The following is a 9049-nucleotide window of genomic DNA, read 5'->3' on the forward strand; positions in this document are numbered from 1 at the left end:
GGATCTCTATCCTTCCATTTAGCTATGATACTAATCATGAACTATGAGGCAGGAACATATAAAAAATAACTGCACTACTGGTGGTACTAGGCATGGCTCTGTTCAGTGTAAATGATTGTTCTTAACATAATATGAGCATGATTTTGAGCAGGGTTATTTCCAAGTCCTCTTTCTACAAAGCTACCCATTAAACCCGTAACTTACAGTTTCTAAAAACAATAGCTCTTATACTAGTCCTGGCAGGTACTGTGCAGACAGCTTTGTAACTATGTGGAAAATAATTTGTTGCTAATGAAATTGCAATCTTATGTAACAATAATTGGACTAGATTGCCATGAAATGTTGTCTGCCCAGTGATATGTTACAGGTTCACCTTAGGCTATACGGTTTGCTCTGCCAGCTAAGAAAGCTGCTTTATGTCACTTAACATCACATTTTTTATCATTTGAGGCTTGTGAGCCTGTTAATGCCAGCTTGCAGGTTGCTTTGCAGCCACCCATCCTTTTGCACAGGGCATGCTACTAGTCTATCCTTTATCTTTGGCTGACCAGGAGTCACATGCACCAATGTATATGTTTTTTGATGTGTATCGCCATGAAATTTTCCCAAAATGTCAATTCAAGTCAAGTAGAAATTTGTTGCCAATAGTACTGCAGTACATAGGAATTCGTAGTGCAGCATAGTATAGACACAATTTCTATTTTATAATATATACACAATTGATAAAAAGGCAGTGCAATTTGTACATAAGGAGAGACAATTCATAGAAATGTTTCCTTTTAACTTCAACAGGGCTCATTGCCATTTAGTCTAACTGCTCCCAGGACGAAAATAATTAATATTTTTTTGTTCTCAGGCCTTTTCGGCCCTGGGTGACTTGGGTCACAGGTTATGGTTGAATTCTTTTCTTGCATCATTAGTCTTTGGCCTGCAACTAAAATATGCTATCTGGTTGTCAGATTCACTAATCCTGGCAACCAAAAATATATTCACTATCAGGCATTAAGCCTATTGCTTATTCCTATGTGTTATTGCTTATATTTCTGTCCTGGCCCTCTGCCTTGCAAACTACTGTCTGGTTGCTAGGGCAATTAAGCCCTAAAAATTACAACCGTGGCAGCTGCACAAAAAAAAATGTAAAACATTCAAAAACTACAACAAATATGAACTGAAGATCAATTTAACTGAAGGTCTGCTGTATCATAGTCCCCCCTTTAAATATCAGGGGCCGGGATGTGCAGTGCAAGAGGACTGGGAGTGGGGGACTGGGGTGGAGGGATTGGTCGCTTCATGCACCCATAGAGGATTTTTCTACAGGATGGCCGAGAGCAACCAAGTTATGCCGCTGATTTCAGCCATGACTAACAGCCAGAGTCAGACTGGCCCACCAGAACACTGATAGGGTTGCCACCTGCCCAGTATTTTACTGCCCTGGCAGATAAAAACGATGCTTGATGTTAATGTTAGTAATGGAAAAAATATATGGCCTGTATTCTTTTTCATAAAAGGTAGCAACCCTAGATACCAGGGAAAATTCCGGTGGACCCTAGACATGTTGGGCCCCAGGCTCATCCGATGTTGCGCCCTAATAGTTAAAAAAAACTTTTAGATCATCTAACTCTTAAAAGAGTTTTTGATAATAGAGATTTTAGCCTCTAACTAAAGACTGGACTGTCTACGGCGATTCAGGACAATCCAACAAAGTAGAATAAATATATGAATATGAGCAGGTGATGGCTCAGAGAGTGTAGCTGGTCATATAAGGACTGATAAAAGCTGCAAGCTCAGCAGCTTATTATTAACTTTAACCGGGAAATGTCACACACCAGGGGGAACACCTTGTAGTAATGGGAGGCCGGGGGGGAAAGGCGCTAAGTGGGTAACTCACGGAAAAAGCTGGGGTTCTGCCAATCAATGGTTTCCTTGTTACTTTGAATACTATGCGGCTGCAGGCAGGATAGAATATTTTGTCCCATACATTTCTCCCTTATGCCATCACATTGGTCAAAACACGGTTTCAACTCCAGGCTTTTCAAAGCAACAAAAGGTAGAGTTAGGAACATTTGTATCCTGAAGTAATGGTGGGCCCAAATGAAAAGGAGCTGACTTAAATACAGAACTAACAGAGAGATGCATAGATACCTGTACATAGAGCTGTGCCAGCATTAGTGAGATGTTTTCATACCAAATTCAAAACTTTTTCTTTCAGCTCCCACAAATCTCATGAACACATAAAGTTACCCTTAAAAAACAAAACCAAAGCAAAGTGCCACTGCACAGATGTAAAGTAGATAACATATTTATTTAAATAGAAAAGGCAACTGTCTAGTAACAGTCCATTTATTGACAGAAACTGGGTGGGCCAGTTTTGATCACGCAGGTCTGTTCTATCGCTGATGTTCTGTTGTGACTGCTTGTTATTGTTGGTGGAAAACTTTTCTTGAGTCTTGACCTGCATGTGGGCCCCCCACCACCCCAACAGCAGGTTGAATTGTGCATTTACCTCTCCCGTCCCATATTTATACCACTCCCGTTACGTCCTAGTTGGTAAGCAAGCAGGCCAAGTCCCTGTAAGTGGTGATTTTTAAGGTTTAAAAAATATTATCTTTAGCCAAAGCAATCCTCCATTTTCTGTGATGACTTCTGGAGCTTTGCTTGAAGAGTTGAAATAAGGTTGTTGAGCTTCAGCTCCTTTTCTTGGAGGTTCCTGAGCTGCTCTTTGATCTCCTTGATATTGTTGCTGATGAGTTGGAGCTGATGTTTAAGTTCATTGATGTGGTGCTGGCGATCAACGACCACCCAGCACATTATCACCAGGCCGATAATCAGCAACACAATAAAGAAATACAAAACCGTTTTGTTTATGGTGCACAGACAGAAGACCCTTCCTTTCCTTGAGTCAGTAGGGTGTCTGCCACCAGCAGAGTTCAACTGGGCCTGGGAAGGTGCTCCATCTCTCTGCCAATTCCTCCTTTTCTCTGTTTTCTCCAATAATGTCGCTGCTTTATAAAGCAATTTAATTGTTCTATCCAAATCCATCTGGGGAGAAACAACACTAACAGAAATGTAATATTCTGATATGTCTATAGGATATACACATTTTATAAGTAAAATCCTCACACTTCTACAGCCAACTAATATTTAATAATCAGGATTATTTTCCATATATCTATTTATATATATATATAATCATACTCTGCGTACAAGTATCCCTGCATCAAACAAACCTTGCTACAGAATCTGCAGTTATTAAATGCACTTTGGACTTTTTAACAAATACCATCCTCTATTCCAAGTCAACATTTTAGTCCTGTGAGAAGGACTAGCCTCGAGTGCACTGATTAACTGTGGTTTTCATGTCTGCTGCAAATATGTTTATTTTTTATCAAATGATTCAGTGCTTTTCTTTTAGTCTTTGTTATTTTTTACAATTCCGTAACAAACAGACAAATAGCAAAATCAAGTGATATGTACATCAAAGAATTTCATTCCATTTCAGCCATTATATATTACTTTGCAAAGCACAGAGAGAAGCAGATATTGCGGCTTGTTGAAATCTGGTGTAGAACAGTGATGCATCAAACTTTCCTTAGAAATAATGGTGTTATATCGCCATCTAGAGTACAGACCTAGGCATGCAGCTGCATACAAGAATTCTGATTCTTTTATTGTAAACACAGCAGCTAATTTCTTAACCGCAGCAATTTCACAATAATTGGTGATTGTGCAGATACCCCATGGGCCTTTCCTTCTCCCAACAAGTTAAATGTTGAAGTGTCGAAGATATTCTCAAATGTGACATTTTGCTCTCAGGCCATGCCTGCAGTTATTATTAGAAACCTCTCAAAGATTCTCATAAATCTGTAATATATCTCAAAACACCCCCAAAACAATGCCATATTTTTTAATAAATACTGGGAGTCAGTTACTAATGTGAAATAGCCAGCTGTGCAGAATGGGAAACAAACAAGCATTTATTATGCAAAGACTGTACTCTGTTGTGGAGCAGAACATTCCGTATTATGTCTGGGATAATTTAATTGAGAAGAATTAGAAGACTTGCCAAGTCCCTGTGAATTCTAGAAATAGGTTAGTGTTCCTGTGGGATGCTCACAGAAGAATCCCTGCCATGAAAGGCTTAATAATATTCCTTTGTTTGGCTCCCACCGGAGCGACGCAATGCCTAAAGAGACTATACATGATGTCCTTGCTTTATAGTGTAGATTATATATGAAGGTTAATTGTGTAAATGTAAGCCTCCTACTCAAGACGTTTTTTGAAAGATATTAAAGAATTCATTACGTTAATATTGTTTCCAAGCAGTAAGAATGTGTTGAACAAGGTAAATACTGAACATGACATGTGCTTTCTACAAGTAATGGGAGTAATAGAATTTGCTGATGCCTAAAAAAATCATTATCTCTGCCTATATGTGCTGAGACACTGCTGGGCAATAGTTCATGTTAGGATAGTGTCAATAAGAACATGAATCATTTGGATAGATCCTGCCATGTAGCTATCATAATGAAAGGGGACTGGGAACACATTAATCCCTTTACCCTTAACCATTTAATAAACATCACATGGTTTAACTAAGGTAATTAAGCTCTTAACATATTTATCTGACCAAGTTGTCTGTATTCCTCCCTACTAACATCCCTACTTACAGTACACCATTCATTTGTTTTCTCCACAAGCACTAGAGGTTTCTTTAATTCCCTGCATACAGCATTGGTTTACTAGTCTGGGATCTTGCCATGTTTATAGCCTGCCATCATACTAGCAACTCTTAGATGCGCCTCAGTGTGAATGATGACCCAACCAGCAAGAACTTCTCTTGAGACAGTGTAACAAGAGAACTATTAAAAAGGATTATTTGATATATGTTTTAACAAGGATATCCAAGGGCCTAGATTAACTATCCGCATACACAGAAACACTGACCCTAAATGTGGGTAAAAATGAGGAGGCCGTTACAACTACACAGGTCAGCAGGCAAAGAAGTCCTCATGTAAACATCAATGTCCTGGTGTAGGGTTCCATGCCATAGACTGCTTCAAAAAGTATGAATAAAACCATTTTTATATGCTAAAAGCCAGCCGTTCTCTTTCTGCATCATTTGAAATCCTGGCAGGGGAGGAGGGACTAAAACACTGATGTAAAAAATTGTAACAACTTCTCCACAGCTTACAGACAGTATGCAGAAACTACATAACCCACCCATAACCAAGGGGCAGCCTTAGATACCTGATCCAAACCATATTATTACATTTTTTTATTGATGTGTATTGCAATGTTACTTAAAATTATGTTTACGTTTCAAAAAGCTTGAGTTGTGTTCGGGTGGAGTTCCCCTTTAATAACTAATTCTGAACTGTAGAACTGTAGCTATGCACCTGTGGCATTAATGGCTGCAGGTCATGTTTTTCTCATTGGTCAATGTGCCCTAATGTGTAGTGTTAGGGGTAATCATTAGAATCTATTACAGGTATAGAACCCGTTATCCAGAATGCTCGGGACCAAGGGTATTCCGGATAAGGGGTCTTTCCGCAATTTGGATCTCCATACCTTAAGTCTACTAAAAACCAATAAAACATTAATTAAACCCAATAGGATTGTTTTGCATCCAATAAGGATTATTTATATCTTATTTGGGATCAATTACAAGGTACTGTCTTATTACTACAGAGAAAAAGGAAATTAAATTAAAATTCTAAATTAATTGATTAAAATAGAGTCTATGAGAGACGGGCTTTCCATAATTCCGAGCTTTCAGGATAACGGGTTTCCTGATAAGGGATCCCATACCTGTATCTTTCTTTCTTAATATATAATATAGCAAGCACTACTTTGTCTTATTTATTGCAAGCAAACCAAACCAATTTTAGGACAAAACTGTTGTTCAATATTTATTAAATGAAAACAGTTGATTGATCTCCATTGATTTCTGTTTCCTCATTACGAATAAGAAGCCGTCAGTGCGGCCCTGAGTTCTTCTCAGTAAGTGGTGGCAAATGAAACGATATTAGTGACAGAATTCCAGAATTTCCTGTAATTAAACAAGCACCGTTCCAGGTGCTCGAAGCAAACGAGTTAAAAATATAAATCACTGTTGACACTTGTACAGAAAAAAGGGAACCCTTGTGGAAGCTGCATGGATACTAGTTGTTGGCATGGCAACATCTGCTGGGGCTGCTTCTCACTAAATGTAATTCAGCCAGCAAAATAGATTTGGTTTTTGCAAACAACTACAAACACACGATGCCACCGCAAACAGTATGGCATAGTCATGAAATATAGCTGGGGAGTTTAATATACAGGGGGCAGGGGGAGCATTCTCTATAATGGAGAGAGCTTCTCGTGTAAACACAGGAGTTCTACTTACATATTTACTACTATAAAACTGTGCTACCTTGGCTCTAACAGCAAAATAAGCCTAATACGCAGCTTCTAGCTGATTGCCTCTGGTCATCTATCATAGACTGGTTGCTTGGCTGCTTTTCTCAGAAAAAAAGAGATCTCAAAGGTCAAAAACAAATTTTGTGTTCATGAACATTTAGCTGTGGGTGGTTGGCAGAATCCACTTCCTTAAAGGGGTTGTTCACCCTTGTACAACATTCACATTCATCTAACCGTTCACATTAATAGAACAATCTTTGCCATATACAAAGTTAACAAAAAATGTGCAGCTGAAGAGAAATTCACCACAGAATCATCTCTCTGCCTATCCATCACTTCTGCACAGAGCCTGTGCTGGGGGGGTCAGTGACCCCTATAAACACTACAGTTGCTTATTTACTTCCTTATATGATGTCACACATAGTACTGGCAGCAGCTGGAATTTTGGGGGAAAGGGGTAATTGTGGAAAAAAAACATTGCACTCTTAAACTTGCACACTGTAGGTAAGTAATTGTGCCCTAAGGGTTACCACCCTGGTGCAATTTACTTCCTTTGTTTGTAAATGACCCCTAAATGGTATTGTGAAATTTTACAAAAAGCTAAATGAACCAAGAAGTGTTGACAGCTAGGGTTGCCAACTTTTGGGTTTGCACTTCCAGATGGGGCCGGGACGTGACGTAACTGGGGATGGACGTGACGTGAAGGGGGCGGGCTGGTGCCGTCACAGGGGTGGGGCTATGACATGGGATTGGCCAATCGCGTCATCAATTTAGATTTTTTTAAACATTTTATTGAAGTTTTGCAATAAACATGTCGGATGAATAATGACAAATTATTTAAATATAGGTTGTACAACAATAGTCACATTCGACAGTTTGTCCTTCAAAAAGATAAGAAATGAAGAAAATAGAATACTTACAGAGAAACAAAATAAGTAATTTAAATAGAGAAAAACAAAACAAAAACAAATTAACTAACTATGCCCAGTGAATAAACTATAAAAAGAAAAGAAAAGTTTCCTAGAGAGCAAAATCAAGGATAATTTTGCTTCTATGTTCGTGAATTATTGAGATAAATCTATATATGCAGCATATTAACGTCATCAATTTTGGAGTGTCCTGCCAGGTTTTCCAGATTGGGAAATTCAGGCAGGCAGTTTTAACTGTACAGCCCGGTTTCCAAATTATGGAAAGACCCCTTATCCAGACAACCCCAGGTCCCCAGCATTCTGGATAACAGGTCCCATACCTGTACTATCAATGTGTGTCAATTTACTTTAGTGCATGAGGTTCATGGCACAAGGGCCATAACAAGTTAGTCCAGGGTTTCCTTTGTGTGTTGTGCACCTATAGGCACATGTTAGATGAATTGCTCGCATGTACATGTATGCTAATGTCCGGCCTGCATGACCCCCCTTGCTTTGCACGTACACAATGTCTATTTACATTAAATTTATTAACACATCTTTGCGCCTCCAGTAATTGGCACTAAGGAATTACCCTGTATTTTTCACCTCAGCAAATTTTATGATTTAAAGCATCATACAAAATGTTGGCAATGGGAAGTGCAGCCCACAAAACAGATTATGACTATAGAATATCTTTGTTATAACCGTGTTGTGTGCTTCTTAACAAGGAATGTCCAGAAACATTGCTGTGGGCAACATATGGGGGGATCCCTTGGGGTAATATTATCTCCTGCCATTCCTTTATCTCTTTCCCTAATAGCTTGGTGTTTTCCCCTCATAATACTAGAAAAAAGAGCAAACTATTAATATATTTTTGCCATTTTGTGCTGAAATAATAATACTTTGCTGATGGTGACCTAGAGTTCAGTCTATGCAGAGCAGTGACCATTGAGAATAAATGTCTGAACATCAGTGGGTGTTCGCTGCTGTAGCAATGTGAGTTTTTTTTACAGTCCACTGACTGTCAGATAAGAATGTGCATAATGGAGTTTAGCTCTAAAATAAAAGGCAGTGAAATGAATGGCCACGACTGGGCTGGCTATCAAGCTGAAGCATTTCACAGATAAGACATTTGGAAACAACAATGACACAGTCAATCCACAAGTTGGAAGGGAAAAAAAAGTGTATTACTATCTACAGTGCATGATATGTGCAATTTGCTCGTGTGGAATGAAAACAAATGTATGAGTTATTTCTAAAGCCAGTGCTGATTTCTCCAGGAGGCTGAAGCATTTGCAGATGGCACACAACAGGTAATGCAGAGAGCAGAACAGGTCCATAGCCTGCGGCAGTACATTTAGAAATGACAGACTTAGATTTACGTGGTTCATATTCAACTCATCTTCTTGCACCTAAGGTGACAAATGTATAGAGACACAGCAAATCTGGAGCCACTGAGTTTATTGAGCAGCAAGAAAAATATATTATTCCTGTTTAATGGTGATTTGTGGCTACTGTTCACTGAACTCAAAGGAAATGTAAAAAAAAAGAACAAAATCTCTTGTTTTTAAGGAAATGTTAGTTTGCATTCAGAGCTTAGATATATAGAAATAGGATACAGCTTACAGTTTCTATACTCTATGTTTATAGATACATAAGTATGACTACAAATGTGGGATCCGTTATGAAAAATGTTCGGGACCTGGGGTTTTCTGGATAAGAGATTTTTCCATAATGTTGGA

Source organism: Xenopus tropicalis, chromosome 5 (genome assembly GCF_000004195.4).
Source record: "Xenopus tropicalis strain Nigerian chromosome 5, UCB_Xtro_10.0, whole genome shotgun sequence".
Classification (NCBI taxonomy): Eukaryota; Metazoa; Chordata; class Amphibia; order Anura; family Pipidae; genus Xenopus; species Xenopus tropicalis.